Here is a 24124-nt window from a genome sequence, read left to right as displayed (position 1 = left end):
GGAGAAGGACAGATATGTTTTAATTGAACAGAGAAGATCTGAGCATCCTTTCATTGCATTATATCATGATGAAGTCTGGAAAACAGTATGGATCATTATATATTAATAACAAGTCACTTTTATCTACTTAAAGTCAGTCTAACCATTTAGGGAAAGTCAGCATAAGAAAATTCAAAAGAAGGGAAAAAACTCTTTGCAGTACAAAATTTGCTTGTTGCAGTATTGTTCTATATGGTAAAAGAAATCAGAAATGATTTCAGTGACTGCATTAAATAACCAATATAAATAAAATGAGATATACCAAATTGATGGCAAACATGTAGTTATTAAAAATCATGATGCAGGATTTAGTAACATTAGAAACTATTGCTCCCCTAAAAGATACTACAAATGCAGTAAGGCACTGAATTTAACTTACAAATGAGAGGCATGTTGGCATGGTGATTAAAAGCACAAATTTTGGAGAGAAACTCCCCCAGTTTGAACCCTGGCTCTGCTAGTTATAGCGTTGGGTAAGATACTTAAGTTTCTGAGCTTCAGTTTCAACATTAGTAATAGGTATGTTAATATAGACTTTACTCAGTGCATAGGATTTGTGTGAGGATTTCATGAGTACTAACTAATATAAGAAGTGCCTAACAAACATTTAAGTTATTATAAATAAATGTCTTAAGGTGCAAGCTTGAAAGAGAAAAAAATAAAAGAAAATGTTCGTTTAAGATGATGAAGTGTGTGTGTTTTTTTTTAAATACTGAAAAGTTACTGTTTTTGGAATTTTATAACTTGCCAATAAATAAATCTCAAAACAAAATAATTGGATATTATAGCACTATTTGTTTTTAAATTGCCTTCAGAGTTTGTTTATTGAGACTGAAGTGATGTTCTTCAGGTAGTAAAATTTTTTTATTAGGAAAAAATGTTTTAACTTTATTTCATAAGTTATATTCTGTAAATGGAATTAGAAAATGAGTGTATAAATTACAAAAATCTGGGGTTGGGGTTGTAGCTTAGTGGTAGAGCACTGCCTAGTATATGTGAAGCACTGGGTTTGATTCTCAGCACCACATCTAAATAAATAAAAGTAAAGTTCTATCAACAAGGAGAAAATATTTTAAAAAATTTTCTTGTAAATGTTGCGTATGAAAGGAATAAAATTTGCCATCTTATTTACTTTGCCTCTAGATGGCACTATAATTTTAGCTATCTTATTTATTTATTTATTTAGTAAATATTTCAGCCATACATGAAGGAAGAAAGAATGACTTAGTTTATTTTAAGCCTCTATAAAATATATTTAGATATTATTCATGTGGGAAATCATTTTTTATGTACCAATAATATTTGCCTTGATAATTTTTTCAGTTTAGGAATTGTATTATTGTACTTTGGACTAACTGATGACCAGTCACCCTGGTTTTTATACTTTTTATGGGATATTTCAGATCTTCATAAGCATGACCTTTGGTTTAGTTTCAGTTTTCAAGATTGTATTTGAAACTGAATAATAGTTTCTATAGATTATTACAGGGAAACAATTTTGAGTTCTTTTTATTAAGATAAAAACACCTGGATGTTTTGTCAGTTGGAAAAAACTAAAGATTACATGTAACTTTTGATCCAATTGTCATGTATTGAGTATCTGTTATACAAGTTTGTCTCATTTTGTACATATACCCACCCTATGGGGAGGTAGCATCCCCCTTCCCTCTTTTTTGTGGATTAGAAACATATCTGAGTGTTATTGACCTATTTAAGGTCAAAGAAGGTAGTATATAGTTGAATTTGATTATGCTTCATAGATCAATACTATTTCATCTACCCAATATTTGCCTTCTGAAGACAGAGTTTTTAGATAAGTTCATTTCTGCTAGCTTGATATTGCCTACCATTAGTTAATAGGCATATTGGAGTGTGTCTTGAAACAAGATTTCTTTTAAGATTCATAACTAAAATAGAAATAAAAGAGATCCTTCAGGAAATTTCCAAATCATTTTGGAATATTTTGCAGAATATTTTGGGATTTGTTTTGTAGTGAAATGCAAAACCATATAGGTCCTAGGAAGTTATTTTAGATAGTACCTAGTCCAAGTTAAATATCGTTGAAAAAGCATAGCAAGGAAGTAGGAATTCTCTTTTAGTCCTCTCATCAATTTTTCTGCTTAAACCTGATTGATACTAATTTACATATATTAGTAATGCTTGCTGATTTAATTTTTTTAGCAGAAACATCTAGGATTTTATGCTCAGGAATATCAGCAGCCAGCAATATCTAACTAGAATTTAATAAGATTGCTTTGTTTTATTGAATGTATTTTTCCACTTAATGTGTATTTATGGCAAACAATTTTGGTGTCTAGTCTATGTGATAATACTGTATTTCCTTTAAAACTAAATTTAATTTTAAAGAGGGAGAATCAATTGAAAGGTAATCAGTAAATAACAGTGAAAATATAGCAGTAATTATGATGATAATATGTGAATGATTAAAGTTTAAGAAATACTGGTGTAGTTGAGAATCTTTTAATTCAGACATGGGCTCCAATACTATGAATAGAGGTACCTCTGATCAAAATTTTAAAAATTAAAAGGCCTGAGGATATGGCTTAGTGATTAAGTACCTCTAGTACCAAAAAATTAAAATAAAATAAAATTATGAATAGAGGTACTAATGATCACATGTACCATATCTTAAAATTTTACTGATAAAAACCACCAATGGCAGCTTGGGAGGCTGAGACAGGTGGATCGCAAATTCAAAGCTAGCCTCAGCAAAGGTGAGGCACTAAGCAACTCACTGAGACCCCGTCTCTAAATAAAAACGAAAATAGGGCTGGGGATGTGGCTCAGTGGGTTTGAGTGCCCCTGAGTTCAATCCCCGGGGGCGGGATTTTTTTTTTTTTTTTACTGATAAGGAATTCATTTTAGAAAATCCTGTGAAGCACTAAGAATAGTGTCTGGCACCAAGTAAAACTCAGTAAATTTCATCAAGTGTTCTTAGAGTTATTATTACTTCTCTGTGCTCTCTTATAAAATTCTTATTTAATGACTTTCCATTGAGATCAATGTGTTTTGTCTTAAAGTCATTAAAATTAGCTTTCACAGAAGGTTTTTTTTTTTTAAATAAGTGGAAATGACTATCTCTAAATCTGGAGATTCAGAAGTTCATTCAAACTATCTAGGCCAGTGTTTCCCAACATTTTCCATCTGGAAACAACCAGTAAGAGACCAAAAAGAGCATGAAACCCTGCATAACTAAATGCAAAGTTTTTTTGTATTAATGAAAGGTTGGAAAAGAGATTGGAGGAATGCTCAGAAGGCAGCAAAATGGGACATTTTTTTTCTCAACTTCTGAAATGTTTGCATTTTATTCTATTTTAATTTTTTGGTACCAGAGACACTTAATCACTAAGCCATATCCTCAGGCCTTTAAATTTTTAAATTTTGAGACAGGGTCTTTATAAGTTGCTGAGGCTGGCTTTGCAATCTTTGAACTTGCAATCTTCCTGCCGTAGCCTCTTGAGTAGCTGGGATTACAGGTGTGTGCCACTGTGCCTGGCTAATTTTAAAACAAGAATATGGTTGGGTATTAATTCTGCAAATAAAAACCTTGAAGTGGACTTGAGTTTCAGAAAGTAGAAGGTAAAAGAATTGATGGACTATGATTGTGTTTATTCAGAGTGGTTCTGGTAGTCCATGCCAACAAATAATGCCAGGGAGAGAATCTATGCATTATACCTTTTAATCGTGCCAATGACAGCTTAGTACTCTAGTTTAAAATTTAGTGCCTATATTAGGAATTTTTTGCTTTCACATTTCCGGTAGCATCCATCTTAGGGAGAGCTGATGTCTATGGAACTATTTTAATCTGGTTTTTTAATCCTTCTGCTTTACACGGTTTTTTTTTTTTTTTTTTTTTTTTGGCCACTAAGCAGCACCAAATATAACAGTCTACAAATACTTGAATGACCCTAAATTAAAGGCACTCTATGATCTGCAGTGAGAAAGACAAATACAAGATAATAACCCTATTTTTGAGGGGATAATAGTGTTATATTCTATAGCTTTTCATTTGATTTGAAATACACTTTCAAATATAATATGCAGACTAAATGACAAAGAGAAAAAGAAGCAACATCTTTATATTTTATGGCTCACTATATGTTGCTTGTCCTCTCAGCACCCTATTCTAATCCTTAAATGATACTTGTATTAGCATTACTAAGAAGTTTGAGATGTTCTTAAAATATATTTTGAACTATTCTGTCCAAATGCTGCTTTCTAAATATCTACTGGTTTCAAGAATGGGAAATAATGTTAATGGAGTTAATCTTGTGTAATTTCAGTGTGGATTTTCAGAAATGCCTCTAAGTAAAGAAAATGAGTCTAATCTTCTTAAGCAATTTATTTTCTCAGAGACTTTGAGGCAGGACCCTCTATTACTAAAGAAATATTTTGATTATGGGAAGAAGTCAGGATATCCATGAAATCATTTAAATGTAGACATTGGAAAACATTAAAATTATAAGATATATTAAACAATCTTCTTAAATTTTAAGTCTTCTTAATCTTAAGTGTTCTTAATAAATACCCAACTCAGCCACAAATGTAGAAATAAAACCCTGTTATAAGGAGGAAAATTAAACAATGAAGACAAAATTAGAGCTATTTGGTTGTTTTAAAAGGGAAAAGATCAATGAGCTGGTCAATTCTTAGCTGAAGGTGTTTGGGCATCAGGATCCGGTTGAGAATGGAAGGGGATAGGAACTCAATTCTTTATGCTTTTATACTAAGCCACCCTTTTTGCAGTAAGCCTTAGTGACATTTTCTTAGACTGGTTAGGTCAGGATTCTGAATTTTTTACTACAATAGGGTTTAACCTTAACTGATTGTTTCCACCCCAACCCCTGGTCATAAAAGACTAGTGTTCTTTTCTAAAATGGGAAGGCGAAGATTCTATTAAAACCGTTATAATTCCCCTTAGTATATAATAAAATGGATTTTTTTGCACATGATTTTCAAGAGGAAACTAATTTTAATTACATTTTTTATGCTATGTAAACAATAATGCAGTTTTCACATAGGGGAACACTTATTCTGAGTTCAAAGAGCATTTTCTTTGAATTTCATAATGAAGCTTTTGATGACTCTATTTTCTATGTTCATATCTTCTTTCCTTTAGATTATTGTGCTAATTATCTAACTGGATGGTCTTTATTCTTTATTCTAGCCAGTCTATCTTCTACCCCAATGTCAGTAATTTTTCTAAAAGTAGAAAGTCTGATCTTGTCATTATTTTTAGGCTACATAATGTTTCAGTATTAATGGAATAAAAGTCAAAACCCCTCAAAGTAGCACATGTAGATAGGATGTGATAAGAAATTTTATGCCAAAATTTAGATAAAATGGAAAACTCATTAAAAATGTAATTTAATGATATTATGTCACCTAAATATACTACAATTGAATAATCTTAACAACCATTAAATGAACCAGTTTCCTAACATTTTTCTGTATAGAAAAATTTAAGCCTGGATGACTTTAATGACTGGTTCTACTAAATATTCAAAAGTGATGAATTCAAATCTATACAAACTCTTCTATAGATTAGAAAAATGTGGAACAGTCCCCAACTTATTTTATGAGGCCACAGGTCTAATATAACATTGTTGGCATTCAAGAAATTCTTCATAAATCCTCCCTACTAACATCCCCACCCACTGAAATTATCTTTATTCCAACTTTAATCATAACTTTCTTCCTTTTCTTTATAGCTTCACTATGTCTATATTCATTTACATATAAAATTGTATAGGTTAGCCCATTTTTAAACTTTGTGTGAATGGAATCATACATATCTTTATTTGTGTCTTGTTATAATATTATTTGTTAATATATTGTTTAAGATTTTGGCATCTCTATTTTAGTATGAGCTTGGAGTGTAAATTTTTATTTTCAGACTGTCATGCAACCTGGATGTGGTTATATAAATACATACTTTTAAAATATTCTTTAAAGTTCACAAACACATATTGGGCTTGCATTTTAAGCATTTTAGGGCATAATAGTCTTTGATATAACTTCTAAACACAGCAAAGGAAGAAAACATAAAGAAATTTTTGCTTATGGAATAGAAAAAAGTATTTTCAAACTATGCATCTAATAGGGGATTAATATTTAAAATATATAAAAGCTCAACCCCATATCAAGAAAGCAAATAATTAAATTTTAAAATAGGCAAAGGCCAGGTACAGTGATGCACTCCTATAATCCCAGTGACTCAAGTGGCTAAGGCAGGAAGATTGCAGATTCAAGACCTGCCTCAGAAATTTAGCAAGATCCTGTCTCAAAATAAAATAATAATATAATTTTAAAAAGGACTGGTGATATAGCTTCTCTTCAATCCCCAGCACCTCTCCAAAGTGGACAAAGGGCTCTAATTAACATTTCTTAAAAGAAAACATATGGTCAATGAGCTTATCAGAAAACATTTAACATCCTGATCATCAGGGAAACATAAATTAATATTACAATGAAATATGACTTCACACCTTTTAGGATGGCTATCATAAAAAATGAAAGATAACAAGTGTTTGAGAAGACCTGGAGAAAGAGAACCCTTATACACTGTTGATGGGAATGTAAATTAGTTTAACCATTATGAAAAATAGCATGGAGTTTACACACACACACACACACACACACACACACACACACATGGTAGTACACACACACACACACACACACACACAAATACTACCATATATTCAGCAATCCCACTACTGGGTGCATTTGCAAAGAAAATGAAGTCAGCATGTCAGAATGATAACTGAATTCCCTCATTCATTGCAGCACTATTTATAATAGCTAAATATTTATAATAGCTAAGGGATTTATAATAGCTAAGATGTAAGTGTCCATCAGCAGATGAACAGATAAGAAAATATGGTATGTATATACAGTAGAATACAATTGTGCCTTTAAAAAGAAGAATGTTTTGTTATTTGTGAAGACATGGATGGTTCTAGAGGACATTATGTTAAGTGAAATAAGCTAAACATAGAAAGACAAGTACTGCCATGATCTCACTCAAATGTGGAATCCAAATAAGTTGATCTCATACAAGTTGAGAGTAGGATAGTGGTTATTAGAAACTGAAAAAGGATGGAGGGTTCAGGGGATGTTTGTCAAGGAATACAAAATTTCAGTTGGACATGAGAAACAAGTTCAAAAACCTATTGTACAACATGGTGACTATAGTTAGTAACTATGTATTGTACACTTGAAAATTGCTGAGACTAGATTTTAATTGTTCTCACCACACACACTAAAATGAGGTAATGCATATGCTAATTTAGCCATTCCACATTGTATATATATTTCAAAGCATCGTATTGTACACATTAAATATATTCAATGCATTTGCCAATTAAAAAATAAAAGAGAAACCAGAATGCATTACAATACTTATTACATATATAGAGCACAATTTTTCATATCTCTGGTTGTATACATAATATAACCATCATTAAAAATATTTTGTAAATGAATTGGTATTTTTTTTAACTGCAACTTTTGTAACTTGTTATTTTGTTTACTGTGTTATCTTAAGAGAGACATTACACTGGGAATAATTTTTATCTGATTTTCCTGAATAAAGTTATGCTGTTAACTTTAACCCATTTAATTCAGTAATCAGTGCCTCTGGGGAGTGATTAATTTTGTTTAGAGGTTTGAAAAGTCAAGAAATTCTTAAAACCAAAAGCATATACCAGAGAGAAACAGCTTTAGCCTAAATGCTGTCCCATTCAAAAAAGCACCACAGGGACTCCTTCAGAAAGCATCTTGAATATCTCACTTTTCAAATACAAATCAGTGGTGTTTAGGAACTTTGTCATTATTCTTCCTTCAACACCCATATGATAAATGGCACCCATATTCTTAATTTGTGCTTACAGGATCTCTGATCCTCCCCAGGATCTTTTCATTAAGTCTGAGATCAAAACTAATTTCCCACTAAGTTGATATTTGTCTTTTTAATTTTCTCTCATTTTCCCAAAAGCTGAAAGTTATGTGATACCACAGTAGATTCAGTGCAGAAGTATATGGGGAAATCCAATTGTCTTTTATTGGCCCTGGTATTAAAGTGATTTTTTTAAAAAATGTAAAACAAATCTATGCTTCTCACTAAATTTAATTAGAAGTTTTTATTTTTACTGACTGTAATCTAGTGGGTGGTTGGTTTATTATTATCATTTTAAATGAATTAATATCTAAAACATCTCTCAGTTTCAATTTCTAATACAGTAAACATTGTACACATAACTGTCAGAAAATGCTCTTTGAATGTGTAAAGGGATCTCGACAAGGATACCCATGCTCACCACTCCTATTCAACATAGTCCTTGAAACTTTAGCCAGAGCAATCAGGCAAGAAAGGGAAATGAAAAGGATTCACAAATAGGAGAAGAAGAGGTCATCTTATCTCTGCTAATGACATGATCCTGTATTTAGAAGATGGAGAAAACTTCACCAGAAGGCTTGTAGAGTTGACAAACGAATTCAATAAAGTTTCAGGATATAAGATCAGCATACATCAATCAATTGCTTTCCTATTCTCCTATAATGAGTCTGCTGAAAAAGAAATGAGGAAAGCTATCTCATTCACAATAACCTAAAAAAACAACAAAACAAAAAACCTGGAAACTGGGAAATTAACAAAGCTGGTGAAGGACCTCTACAATGAAAATGATAGAACACTAAAGAAAAGTTAAAGAAGACATTAGATAAGAGAAAGACTTCTCATGTTCTTTGATAGGCAGAATTTTTTTATTTATATATAACAGCAGAATGCATTACAATACTTGTTACATATATAGAGCACAATTTTCCATATCTCTGGTTGTATACATAGTATATTCACAACAATTCGTGTCTTTATACATGTACTTTGGATAATAATGATCATCACATTCAACCATCATTAAATACCCTATGCCCCCTTCCTTCCCCTCCCACCTTCTGCCCTCTCTAGAGTTTGTCTATTCGTCTTATAGTGCCTCTCCCTATCTCACTATGAATCAGCCTCCTTATATCAAAGAAAACATTCGGCATTTGTTTTTTGGGGATTGGCTAACTTCACTTAGCATTATGATCTCAAACTCCATCCATTTACCTGCAAATGCCATGATTTTATTCTCTTTTATTGCTGAGTAATATTCCATTGTGTATATATGCCACATTTTTTTTATCCATTCATCTATTGAAGGGCATCTAGGTTGGTTCCACAATTTATCTATTGTGAATTGTGCTGCTATAAACATTGATGTGGCTGTGTCCCTGTAGTATGCTGTTTTTAAATCCTTTGGGTATAGATGGAGAAGAGGGATAGCTGGGTCAAATGGTGGTTCCATTCCCAATTTTCGAAGAAATCTCCATACTTCTTTCCATATTAGCTGCATCAGTTTGCAGTCCTACCGGCAGTGTATGAGTGTACCTTTTCCCCCACATCCTCGCCAACAGTTATTGTTGTTTGTATGCATAATAGCTGCCATTCTGACTGGAATGAGATGAAATCTTAGAGTGGTTTTGATTTGCATTTCTCTAATTGATAATGATGATGAACATTTTTTCATGTGTTTGTTGACTGATTGTATATCATCTTCTGAGAAGTGTCTCTTCAGGTCCTTGGTCCATTTATTGATTGGGTTTTTGTTTTTTTGGTGTTTAGTTTTTTGAATTCTTTATATGACCTAGTGATTAGTGCTGTATCTGATGTGTGAGGGGTAAAGATTTGCTCCCAAGATGTAGGCTCTCTTTTCACCTCACAGATTGTTTCTCTTGTTGAGAAGAAACTTTCAATTTGAGTCCATCCCATTTATTGATTCTTAGTTTTAATTCTTGTGCTATAGGAGTCTTATTAAGGGAGTTGGGGCCTAATCACACATGATGGAGATTAGGGCCTACTTTTTCTTCTATTAGACTCAGGGTCTCTGGTTGTATTCCTAAGTCCTTGATCCATTTTGAGTTGAGTTTTGTGCATGGTGAGAGCTAGGGGTTTAATTTCATTTTGTTGCATATGGATTTCCAGTTTTCCCAGCACCAATTGTTGAAGAGGCTATTTTTTCTCCAATGCATGTTCTTGGCACCTTTGTCTAATATAAGATAATTGTAGTTTTGTGGGTTAGTCTCTGTGTCCTCTGTTCTGTACCATTGGTCTACCAGTCTGTTTTGGTGCCAATACCATGTTGTTTTTGTTACTATTGCTCTGTAGTATAGTTTAAGGTCTGGTATAGGGTGCCACCTGCTTCACTCTTCCTGCTAAGGATTGCTTTATCTATTCTGGGTCTCTTACTTTTCCAGATGAATTTCATGACCACTTTTTCTATTTCTATGAGGAATGTCATTGGGATTTTGATCGGAATTGCATTAAATCTGTATAGTGCTTTTGGTAGTTTGGTCATTTTGATAATATTAATTCTGCCTATCCAAGAGCAAGGTAGATTTTTTCCATCTTCTAAGGTCTTCTTTGATTTCTTTCTTTAGGGTTCTGTAATTTTCATTATATAGATCTTTCACCTAAGTTGATTCACAAGTATTTTATTTGTTTTGAGGCTATTATAAATGGGGTACTTTTCCTCATTTCCCTTTCTGAGGATTTGTCACTCATATACAGAAATGCCTTTGATTTTTGGGTGTTGATTTTATATCCTGCTACTTTGCTGAATTCATTTACTAGTTCTAGAAGTTTTCTGGTAGAACTTTTAGGGACTTCTAGGTATAGAATCATATCATCAGCAAATAGTGCCAATTTGAGTTCTTCTTTTTCTATCTGTATCCCTTTAATTTCTTTCGTCTATCTAATTGCTCTGGCCAGTGTTTCAAGAACTATGTTAAATAGAAGTGGTGAAAGAGGGCATCCCTGTCTTGATCCAGTTTTTAGAGGGAATGCTTTCAATTTTTCTCCATTTAGAATGATGTTGGCCTGGGGCTTAGCATAGATAGCCTTTATGATGTTGAGATATGTTCCTGTTATCTCTAGTTTTTCTAGTGTTTTGAACATAAAGGGGTGCTGTATTTTGTCAAATGCTTTTTCTGCATCTATTGAGATGATCATATGATTCTTATCTTTAAGTTTATTGATGTGATGAATTACATTTATTGATTTTCATATGTTGAACGAACCTTGCATCCCTGTGATGAAACCCACTTGATCATGGTGCACAATCTTTTTGATATGTTTTTGTATTCGATTTGCCAGAATTTTATTAAGATTTTTGCATCTATGTTTATTAGAGATATTTGTCTGAAGTTTTCTTTTTTTGATGTGTCTTTGCCTGGTTTTGGAATCAGAATGATATTTGCCTCATAGAATGAATTTGGAAGTGCTGCCTCTTTTTGTATTTCCTGAAATAAATTGGAGAGTATTGATCTTAGTTTTCTTTAAAGGTCTTGCAGAACTTTTCTGGCTGTGTATCCGTCCAGTCCTGGGCTTTTCTTGGTAGACTTTTGATGGCATCTGCTATTTTGTATCACTTGAAATTGATCTGTTTAAATTGTATATATCATCCTGATTTAATTTAGGCAAATTATATGACTAGAAATTTGTCTATGCCTTCAATATTTTCTATTTTATTGGACTACAGGTTTTCAAAATAGTTTCTAATTATCTTCTGTAATTCTGTAGTGTCTGTTGTGATATTTCCTTTTTCATCACGTATGTTAGTGATTTGAGTTTTCTCTATTCTTCTCTTCATCAGCATGGCTAAAGTTCTGTCGATTTTATTTATTTTTTCAAAGAACCAACTTTTTGTTCTGTCAGTTTTTTCAATTGTTTCTTTTGTTTCAATTTCATTGATTTTAGCTTTGATTTTAATTATTTCCTGTCTTCTGCTGCTTTTGTGTTGATTTGTTCTTCTTTTTCTAGGACTTTGAGATGTAGTGTTAAGTCATTTATTTGTTTACTTTTTCTTCTTTTAAGGAATGAACTACATGCAATGAACTTTCCTCTTAAAACTACTTTCATAGTGTCCCTGAGATTTCAGTATGTTGTATCTGTGTTCTCATTCTCCTCTAAAAACTTTTTAATCTCCTCTTGATGTCTTCTGTAACCCATTATTCATTCAGTAGCATATTATTTAGTCTCCAGGTATTGGAATGGATTTTATTTCTTCTTTTATTATTGATTTCTAATTTCATTCCATTATGGTCTGAAAGAATGCAGGGTAGTATCTCTACTTTTTTATTTACTAAGTTGCTTTGTGGCATATTGTATGGTCTATTTTAGAGAAGGATCCATGTGCTGCTGAGAAGAAAGTATATTCTTTCATTGAAGGATGAAATATTCTAGTCAGTTAAATCTAAGTTATTGATTGTATTATTAAGTTCTATAGTTTGTTCAGCTTTTGTTTGGAAGATCTATCTAGTGATGAAAGAGGTGTGTTAAAGTCACCCAAAATTATTGTGTTGTGGTCTATTTGATTCTTGAACTTGAGAAGGGTTTATTTAATGAACATTGCTGCTCCGTTGTTTTGGAGGCAGCATATTGTTGGGTCTTTTTTTTTTTTTCATCCAATCTGCCAGGCTGTGTCTTTTGATTTGTGAGTTTAGGCCATTAACATTCAGGGTTATTATTGAGACATGATTTGTATTCCCAGCCATTTTTGTTTATTTTTGGTATTTAACGTGACTTGGTTTCTCTTCTGGTTAGATTTTCCTTTAGTGTAATCCCTCCCTCTGCTGATTTTCATCATTGTTTTTCATTTCTGAATCTTGGAATATTTTGCTGAGGATATTCTGTAGTGCAGGCTTTCTAGTTATAAATTCTTTTAAACTTTTGTTTATCATGGAAGGTTTTTATTTCATCATCAGATCTAAAACTTAGTTTTGCTGGATATGAGATTCTTAGTTGGCATCCATTTTCTTTCATAAGAAATCTCCTGGCTTTGAGGGTCTGGGTTGAAAAATCTGCTGAGATACGAATTGGTCTCCCCCTATATGTGATCTGATTCCTCTTTTTTGCGGCTTTTAAGATTCTATCCTTATTCTGTATGCTAGGCATTTTCAGTATAATGTGTATTGGTGTAGATCTGTTGTAATTTTGTACATTTGGTGTACTATAAGCCTCTTTTATTTGGTTTTCCAACTCGTTCTTCATGCTTGGGAAATTTTCTGATATTATTTCATTGAAGAAATTATTCATTCCTTTGGTATGAAACTCTGTGCCTTCCTCTATCCCAATAACTCTTATATTTGGTCTTTTGATTCTGTCCCATAATTCTTGGATGTTCTGTTCATGGTTTCTAACTTTCTTCACTGTGTAATCAACTTTATTTTCCAGATTGTAAACTTTGTCTTCATTTTCTGACATTCTTTCTTCCAAGTGATCTAGTCTGTTGGTTATGCTTTCTATAATTTTTTATTTGATTTATTGTATCCTTCATTTCAAGGATTTCCAACTTTTTTTTTTTCAGCATCTCTATTTCTCTCTTGAAGTAATCTTTTGCTACCTATATTTGCTCTCTTATTTCATTGTTGGAGTGATCAATTTTTGCTTGTATTTGCTCATTTAGGTCATTCACAGATCATTTTAATTATGAACCTTCTGAAATCCTTCTCCAACCACTGTCTATAGGTTCTGTTATTATAGTGTCTTGGTTTGTTTGGGGCATTTTCTTCTCTTGTTTTTTCATGTTGTCTATGTGTCTTCCTTTCTTGAAGTGTGGCTCTGAGATATTACAGTTTCTTCCCTATATTCTTGTAATACTTGTACAGATTGTCTGTACCTCACCTTGATGTTGGGCTTCCAGACCCTGCTGGTATCCCTCAATGGATGCTAGTGCATCCTGGATCTGGGACCTGGGTAAGTTGGAGTTGGTTGATCTGGGCCACTGGGGTTGACCTCTAGTGGTAGTCTGCAGGTCAGAAGAAGCGGTCCTGCACTAGAGGCTAGGCTCTGGCAAGTGTCTGCCCCAACAGGAAAGGGCTGGACCAGGTATGCTGTGCACCTGGGCCCTGCAGAGGCCAGTGTGGGTGTATCTAGGCCTCTGGGCTTGACCTTCTGAGGTAGTATGCTGGTCTGAAGGGGCAGTCCTCCATCAAAGGCTAGGCTCTGGCAGTCTCTGCCCCACAGGGGGAAGGGTGAACCTTGCCTACTGAGATCCATGATCCCATATGAGCTTATGTGGGCTGTCTGGGCTGGATCTTGGCTCCCGTGGTAGTCTGCTGGTAATAGGGGGCAGCCCTGCACCAGAGGCTAGGCTTTGGTGAGTGTTTGCGCCCCCCCCCCGTAAGGGGTGGACCTTGCCCACTGTGTGCCTGGGCCTCCTCAGAGGCTGGTGAGGGTGGATCTGGGTCGCTAGCTTGACCTCCCGTGGAAGTCTACTGGTCAGAAGGGACAGTCTTGCGCCAAAGGCTAGGCTCTGGTGGTCTCTGCCCCACCAGGGGAGGGGTAGACCAGGCGTGCTGTGTGCCTGGGTCCTGCAGAGGCTAGTGTGGGAGGGCCTGAGTCGCTGGGCTTGACCTCCCGCGATAGTCTGCTTGATAGGCAGAATTAATATTGTCAAAATGTTCATACTAAAAGTATACAGGTTCATTGCAATCCCCTTTAAAATACCAATGGCATGCTTCACAGAACTAGAAAAAACAGTACTAAAATTCATTTGGAAAAATAAGAGACCCAAAACAGGGCTGCAGTTGTAGCTCAGTGGTAGAGCACATGTCTAGCACATGTGAGGCACTGGGTTCAATACTCTGTACCACATAAAAATAAACAAACAAAGATATTTTTAAAAAAGAGACCCATAATAGTTAAAGCAATTCTGAGCAAAAGAGCAATGCTGGAGGGATCACAATATCAGACCTCAAATTATACTCAAATAGTTAAAGCAATTCTGAGCAAAAAGAGCAATGCTGGAGGGATCACAATATCAGACCTCAAAATATACTGCAGAGCTATAATAATAAAAACAGCATGGTACTGGTACCAAAACAGATATGAAGACCAATGGAATAGAATAGATGACAAACCCACATAGAGTTATTTGATTTGAGACAAACATGCCAAAAACATGTTGGAGAAAAATTGGCCTTATTAACAAAAAGAATGACACTTCTGCACAAAAATCAAGTCAAAGTGGATCAAAGACCTAGAAATTAGACCAGAAACTCTGCATTGCTAGAAGTAAATGTAGACCCACACTCCAACATGTTGACATGGAACCAACTTCCTTAACAAAGCCCCTAAAGTATAAGAAATAAAACCACAAATCAGTAAGTAGGGTGGCATCAAATAAAAGGCTTTTGCACAGTAAAAGAAAGTATGAAGAGAGAGCCTACAGAATGGGAGATGATCTTTTCCATCTGCACCTCAGATAGGTATTAATATCCAGAGTATATAAAGATCTCAAAAAACAACACCAAAAAAACCTAATAACCCAATTAATAAATGGGCAAAGGAACTGAACAGCACTTCTCAGAAGAAATGAATGAACAAATGAAGGAAATGAAAGAATGAAAAAAATGTTTAACACCACCAGCAATAGAGAGAAATTAAAATTAAAACAACACAGAGATTTGATCTCACTCCAGTTAGAATGGCAATTATCAAGAATACAAGTAACGATGTGGAGAAAAAGGTACACTCATACATTGTTGATTCTGTTCGATAGGCAATGCACCATTCTGGAAAGCAGTGTGGAAGATTCTGCAAAAAACTAGGAATGGAACCCTTATATGGTCCAGTTGTCCTACTCTTTACGTCCAAAAGATGTAAAATCAGCATACTATCGAGATAAAGCCACATCAATGTTTATAGCAGCACAATTCACAATAGCTAAGCTATGGAACCAACCTAGATGCCCTTCAATAGATAAATGGATAGAGAACGTAGTATGTATACACACAATGGAGTATTAGCCATGAATAAGAATGATATTATGACATTATGGCATTTGCTTGTAAATGGATAGAACTGGAGACTATCATGCTAAGTGAAATAAGGCAGACCCAGAAATCGAAAGGTTGAATGTTTTCTCTGATATGTGGAAGCTAGTCCAAAGTAAAAAACACAGAAAAGAAATGGGGAAGTGAAAGCTTCTGTTAAAATAAAATAAAGATCGGTGCAGCAGAGGAAGGGGATTGATGGGGAAGGAAAAGGATAAGAAATAAACAGTGGAATGAATTTGATCTGACTTTTCTGTGTACAGGTATGAATATACTATAGTGAATCTCACCATTATGTATATCCAGAAGATACTAATTAAATAAGAATCATAAGTAAATAGCAGAAAGATCAGTAGAGGAAAGGGTGAAAGGGAAGTACTGGGGACTGAATTAGAGTGAATTATATTCTATGCTTTTATAATTATATCAAAATGAATAACAATATATAACTAATATGAATCAACAAAAATGAAAGAAATGAGAGTCTTGAGAAGTAATGTTTGAGAACAACTAGTACTGAATAAAGTACACTTACAAATGTGTAGTATGTGTTAAATATTAACATGGGTAGGGGATTGAGGCACTAAAAACATTTGATCATTTTGCTGCTAGGATTTAGAACCAGACTGGACTCCTAAATTTGAGAGTTGAGCTGTAACTACCTGCAGTTGTCTGCCTTCCCTAAAACCACTGCTAGGTTCTCTCCAACATTACCCAAAGTATCTCTCTTTGTGGCTTGTAGATGCTATATTCATGCCATTGTATTAAGGAATTAAAGGTCTCACTTCAACATATTATTGAAGGGGCCGTGTCTTATTTCAGATTCCTAACCTATGTGCTAGAATACACTAAAAAGCAGTGAGATATGGACTCCCTCAAACTTCCAAATCTCCAGAACCATAAAGACAGTCAGAATGGTCATGAATGGCCTTACTTAAGACTTTTATGTAAATTAAAGTTTTGTTTTAGACCAGAAACTCTGCATTGCTAGAAGTAAATGTAGACCCACACTCCAACATGTTGACATAGAACCAACTTCCATGGAGTTACAACCTGGACTATATCTCATGATATATTTTGAAATCAAAGATGGCAAGTATGATGGATGACATCTGTCACTAGCTGCTTTTCCTCAGTATGTTAAGGCTAGTCAAAGGTTTATTTTATCACCTGTATATCTGCTTCATCAGGAAATTGCCACTTTAGCAAGATATGCCCATGGCCGGGAACCTGTGGACCTAGAGAAAAGCTCATATTCCAGGTGGCTTAAGTATGACTAGTAAAGGGTGGGAGAGGCTGTAGCTCCAGGTAGGAGCCTCAGATCTCTGTCTTTTTATATATGAGATTTTCCTTAGGATCTGGGGCTGATTTGTCTTGTTAGTGTACAAGCAAAGTTGAGATCTAACAATGTATGGCTTATAAATTGGAGCTTCATGATGAGTTTGGCATTCTGAATAAGAAAGAATTTGATATGAGAGAATCATTTTAATTATCATGAAAGTTTTAACATTGAGTTTTTCAAGAATAGGAAGAGTTGTTAACTTTTTCAAGTGTAAACTCAACTATTGTAGACATTGAATGACTACCAAAAATTTTCTATAAAATTTTATATACAGTTAAATAGCAATTACTATTTACTGTTCACTGTCACAAACACATTATTATTATTTTAATCATAAATGTGGGCCAAGAAGTATGCATAGCAATTTTATACATAAATACACTATGAAAGTATGGTTAGAAAAATAAATTTAAGTTTCTCATTAAATAATTGAAAATAGTTTATTTTGAAATTTTATATAAACTCAATATTTAGTATCTTCCTTAGTAGTTATGGTTGTATCATAATTATCTAAAACATGATAATTAACATTTCACTAATACCACTAATTTCCAGTCTACTTTAGTGCAATACAAGTATCATTTTTTTTTTTTGCGTATGAGGAAAAAATTGGGGGTAGTACCACATGATCTGGGGCTAGAGGGAATGGGGGAAGAACATGAGGCAAAATTCCTCAATATCTTTAATAATTCTTCATTTCCAGACATTAAAACCAAAATTTTTATTTAAAAAACAAAACTTTAATTTACATAAAAAATATCCATGTTTATTTCCTTGTGTGTTTCTCTTTCATTTTCTTTTTAGTTCATGCCCCATGCTCTCAGGCCTTCCTTTGACAACTGACTTGATCAATTCTATAGCCATAAAAAGGCATAAATGGTTAGTTTCATAAGATACTTCTGTGACCTTTGTACTGATGATTACTTAGTGTTCCTAAAAGAAAATGCACAGGAGGCTAGCCTTCAACTTTAATGCCTACTCTAATTTCACAGTGAAATATATCCTTGCACTTATAACTTCCCCATGGCTCATCTAATTTTACTAGGTATTCTTTATACTTTAGTACTCTACGAAAACCTGGGCACCATGTAACAGTTTTCTCTGCCTATTTCTGGAGTTTCAAAATCCTTATTTTATCATGTAATCACTTTCTAGGTGATAAAAAAAGTATTTTGATAATTGAATCGCTCTAATAATTGCAGATGATTAGCATTTCTCTTAATAGGCGCTATTGGGAAATGTTTTATATGTCTTCTTTAATGAGACAAATTAGTGAACTTAGCATTTTAAATCCTTGATCACTGTGTTTCTGATTGTGTTTTTTGTTATCCAAGAGAAGAGACAAAATACTGTGTCTTAAGACATGAGTTAGAATTTAGGCATCTGGGCTGGGGATGTGGCTCAGTGGTAGCGCGCTCCCCTGACATGCGTGCGGCCCGGGTTCGATCCTCAGCACCACATACATACAAAGATGTTGTGTCCGCCAAAAACTAAAAAATAAATATTAAAATTCTCTCTCTCTCTCTCTCTCTCTCTCTCTCTCTCTCTCTCTCTCTCTCTCTCTCTCTTTAAAAAAAAAAAAAAGAATTTAGGCATCTGCCAAAATACCTTTAAGTGAGGTCTAATAGGAACATGATTGTGCAAGTGGGCATTTTCATCTTTCTCCTGTAAATCATACAGAAGCATTAAAGAAAATGACAATTTAAAAAACCTGCAAACAACATAATAAACAAACTTAAAGTACATGCAATAGCTACCAAGAGCAGCTGGGATCTGGAAAAAGTTGCATGATTGGAAGTGAAAAAGTAACAGAAGTATTCAATAAAGCAGACCTCAACAGCAACAAAAGGAAAAAAAAGGTTTTCTTAATAAGAAAAAATTATATTGCTTGTTTTCAATCGTGTAAGAAATTAAGCAAGAATAGAGGCAGAAAATCTGAACCTAGCTTGGGGCTAAACAAAGCATCATAAACACTCATGGGCTGTAATTATAGGGAGCAGAGGAGAGAATTTTTTAGTTCTAAAGCTTGACAAATTATCTTGACCTCTTTCTCCTAACCAAGAAACTCCTGTGAGTGGCTGGTCCAGGAAATTCACCCCATTCAATAACGAGTAATAAAGAATACTGGCACAACCCCAGTACATATACTATATGATAAACATGTGGAAGGGAGCAGCAAAATTCACCAGCTGACTAGAAGAAAGTATCCACTAAGAAAGCAAAATTGTTACAGGCCTTTTAATTTTTTTTTTTTTTTGGTAAAGCAATAACTTATGTGAAGAAAGACTACAGAAAGAAATGGAACAAGCAAAACGAACATAGGAAAGATATGACAAAACAAGAGGAGGAGGGATAGCAGATCTCAGGAAAGATGCAAAAACAAATCTTTAGAGAAATGAAGATAAAGGGAAAGAAATACTAGTAACAATGGACAATAAGGAACACACTTTAAGGGACAAACTAGATTCCAACTAGGATACAATTGAAATCTTCCAAATGTTAATGATTAAGATGTCAAAGGACATAAAAGATCTCATTAGAGGTAACAAGAATATAGGGGATAAAGTAAATATTATACTTTGGAACTAAAAGAGTGTCTTAGGTGCAAGGGAGCCTTGGTAGACTAAGTACTACAGTGAAATTAATTATTTTTAGCCAAGAAAAGTCATATCAGTTTCCATTCTGTGAGTAGGTAAACTCAACCTAACAGCCATAGACAAGCCTCAACTCAACTCAAATCCTATTTAGAATCAGACTAAATGGCCTTTCCTCTAATAGCCAAATAAGAAAAAGCACCTGTACTAGTTGACAAAACAAAACAACCTGTTTTTTTTTATACTTACTGTTGGGAATAAAATTTTAAAAAATAAGACATTAAATGGAACAAGAGCATGTAATCCATAATGAAGAGAAAACTTAATGGTGAAATGTTGAACAACTCCTAAAAGTCAGGAGTAAGGCAATAATATCTGTTCTTACCCACTCCCATTGTACTTGTGGTCCTAGCCAGTGAGATAGAATAGGAAAAGAAATTAAATGTATAAATTGTGAAAGGAAGAAATCAAATTTTTATCTTTGAAAGATATAATGTTATACATAGAAATGTAAAGGAATCTACAAATGAAATTGTAGCTAAAACTAATAAATTATTTTAGGAAGTTTGTGAACTTCAAGGGTATTGAATAAAAACTATTTCTACATAATATCAATGAAAAACAGTGAAAAACTTTCAAACAATAGCATAAAAACATGAAACATTTAACAAGTGATTACATATTTTTTTTTACATTGTTGACAAAACATTTCTGAAAGAATAAGACCTAAGTAAATGGAGAGATATATGCTACTTGGGAGACTATTTGTTAAGATATCAGTTTCCTCCAAAATGGTATATAGACTTAATTAATACCAACCAACACACAGCCAGCTATTTGTGAAAAATGATACAAATGATTTGGAAAACCATCAGTTTCTCATAAATTTAACATACACTTACAAAATGACTCAGCAATTCCATTCCTAGATATTTACCAAAGATTAATGAAAACACATGTCCATGCATACACACAAAAATAACCTTGTATAAAAAATATTCACAGTAACTTTATTTGTAATAATTAACAACTGGAAATTGCACAAAAGTCCATGAAAGGAAAACATATAAACAAATGGTCTATTCATACAATGGATTAAAAATATTTAAAACTACTAATACATGCAATTACATGTATGAATATAAAAAACATTGTATTGCATGAGAGAAGCTGGAAACAAAACAGAACATGTGGTCTGATTCCATTTATATGAAGTTCAAAGCCGTCAAAATAAACAATGGTAATAAAAATCAGAGGAGTGGTTGTCTCAGTTTATATATGTGTGTGTGGTGTATGTGGGGGGAGATGGGTGGGCAGAGGGAAGGGAGACTGATTGGATCTCATGGCCCAAGGCACCTTTTTTGTGTGAAGAAAATATTCTATATCTTGTTTGGGATGGAGTAAATGAATTTATGACTTTGTCAAAACTTGTTCACTGTGTACACTTAAGATCTTGCATTTCTGTATGTTAATTATATTTGAATAAAAATATTATGGAATGTGTGTGGCATCCATAGAGATATTTCATTCAGACGCTCTTTCAAGAGTAAGTCTGCTTTGAGGTGTGCAATTCAGTATAACTTCAAGCTGTAGCACCTCCAGCATGGGCAAAAGTATTGAGGTCATGAATGTGTTTTCTCCAGAAGCTCCAGCCAGTGATTTGACATGGCAGGGGTATTAAAGCCTGGTCATTTCTACCCAAGTTGAGACTTCTCTAATGCACAGTCTTTGTTCTGGAACTCTCTGAAAAGTTGGCAAAGGCTTTTTCCAAACTGCATTGCAGTGTGAGGCTTCTCCTATCCAATTGTCCTCTCCTTGGTCTGAAGGCTTGGCTGCCTACCCTTGCGTCTTCTATTTGCCATAGGCTTTCCACCCAATATATATTTTGCATGTCTAATTTCTTCTCAGCTTCTGATACAAACTGCCAATTTAAATTATGATGGAAATGAGGACAAATTTATGTCATATCAATATATTTATATTTGATTAATTAACAAAAAAGTTTTTAGAACAAATCTTACTTTATGAGATTTATGCCACAGGCTCACCTCACAAATGAATTCAAAATGGTTATGTACACAGTTGTAAAAAAGGCAAATACAAACAGAAAACAGAGGTTATGATCTTAATAGCAGATTAGGATGAATTCAAACCAAAACACATTAAATGAGACAAAAGGGAGTCTTTATAAAGCTAACATTTCCAGATCACAGGATTATAATGGATTTAATTTTTAGTTATGAATAAAGTAGTTGCATCAATCAAAAAGTATATAGTATGTAGGTAGGACAAATAGAAATATACTACTTTTAGGATACTACTTTCTTCCAGACATGACAGATTAAATGGAAACAATATGTTTGTATATAGAAAAGTTATTTTAATAAGATAGACATTGTATAATAATATAAGCTATATACACGGAATAGAGAATAAAAATTCCTTCTTATTACCAATGTAGTATTCTAGGTAAACTTTATGTGGCCTATATTAGCAACATAAAAGTCAGTAAATCACAAAACATGGAAGGACTGTAACATTTTGAAATCACAACTGAATTAAAGAATTAATAATGAACATAACAAAAGCACAAGAAGAAATAAAGGAGAAATAACCACCAAAAGAGAAGAAAACTGCCAGGTATAATGGCACCTGCCTATAATCCCAGCTACTCAGGAGGCTGAGGCAGGAGGATCACTATTTCATGGCCAGTTTAGGCCATTTAGCAAGACTCTGTCTCAAAAAATTAAAAAAGCCTGGGGTAGAGTGAATTAAATTATTAATTCTTTAATTCACTCTACTTAATCTGCTATTAAGATCATAACCTCAGTTTTCTGTATGTATTTGCCTAGCATTCACTAGGTCCACTGTCCCATTCCCAGTACTGGGAAAAAAGAGAGAGAGAGAGAGGAGAGAAACTGAAAGAATTGTAATTATTCTTTTAGTTAACTTTAAGCACATAAATTTGGAAACATGAATGAAATGTAAAATTTTCAAGAAAATATTAATAATGACTCAAAAAAAAATATCAAGATTTAAATTTTAAAAAATGCCGTTATCCTATATTTGCAAAAGTTCCAGAATCTGATGGTTTTATAGGGAATTAAAAAATCAAAGGCCAAATGTTCTCTCTGATATGAGAATGCTAACAAAATAAGTGGGGAGTGGTAGGGAATAATAGAAGTACTTTGGATTAGACAAAGGGGAATGAAGGGAGGGGGGAAATGGGAATAGAAGAGATAGTAGAATGAATTGGACATTCCTATATGCATTTGTGAATGATCAATCAATGTAATTCCACATCCTGTACAAACAGAATGGGAAGTTGTATTCCATATATGTATAATATGTCAAAACACATTCTACTCTCATGTATAACTAATAAAAACAAATAAAAATACAGAAAATTTTAAAAGTGTTTATTTCAGAATATTATAAAGACCATTTCCAGGCAAAGCAAAGACAATGAAACCTGTGATAAAGGTTACAAATTGCTTGTGAAAAGCTCTCTTCCCTTCTTTTACAGTAACATACTTATTCCTGGGCACATGGATCTCCACCTAGAGATTCCCTTGTACTTGAGTATGACCACACGACTAGCTTCTTGCTAACGAAATGTAAGTAGGAGAAAGTATGGTGCTTCCTCCTCTGGGCTTCCACATATTGAATGTGTACCCTTCAACCTTCTTTCCTCTTGCCGCATGCTGGAATGAGACTTCTCACACAGATTCAACCACACTGAGAAAAGCAGCATTAGAGAGTTTGTTAAGGAATAAACTGAAACAAATGTGTCCACACAAATAACAGTGTCAAAGAGAAACTCCCCATGAGCTTGACTGTTTAACTCAAAATAGTGATGTGAGAGAGAGATGAACTTTCCATTGTATACTCAGTTCTCCTTGTTAAAGTAGTTTTGCTTGTATTTTAACTAATACCAGCAGCTGAAATAGATTGAACAAAACAACAAAATTACAGATCAATCTTACTGAGAATAATTATGTAAAGATGTTAATATATAAATGCATATGTTTATCTGTCAGCTTATTACTAAGCAGAATCCAGAAACACATTTAAAAAATAACATACTATAACCCCATTTTTTTTAAATTCCAGGAATGAACTGATGGTTTTATCTGTATATACAAACCACTAACATATGTTATCATGTAAGTAGGCTATTGAGAACAATATTATTTGGGCATTCATAGATACTGAGAAGACACTTGGAAAAACTCAGCATCTATTTTCT

The 24124-nt window shown here is 33.7% G+C and overlaps 1 protein-coding gene across 2 annotated transcripts in view; it reads left to right on the top strand.

Annotated features, from left to right (window-relative positions):
* The window catches only part of PUS7L (pseudouridine synthase 7 like), a 55119-nt gene extending 31511 nt beyond the window's left edge, over positions 1–23608 (top strand). For both annotated transcript variants that reach the window (XM_081311551.1, XM_081311549.1), the window contains one exon: positions 23402–23608. The gene's annotated coding sequence lies outside the window, so the exon portion shown is untranslated. The remainder of the gene's footprint in view (positions 1–23401) is intronic.
* Positions 23609–24124: the final 516 nt, after the last annotated feature.

This window comes from Spermophilus citellus, assembly GCF_964194105.1.
Source record: "Spermophilus citellus genome assembly, chromosome: 10".
In the NCBI taxonomy this organism is placed as follows: Eukaryota; Metazoa; Chordata; class Mammalia; order Rodentia; family Sciuridae; genus Spermophilus; species Spermophilus citellus.
This window is presented reverse-complemented; position numbering and strand designations above follow the sequence as displayed.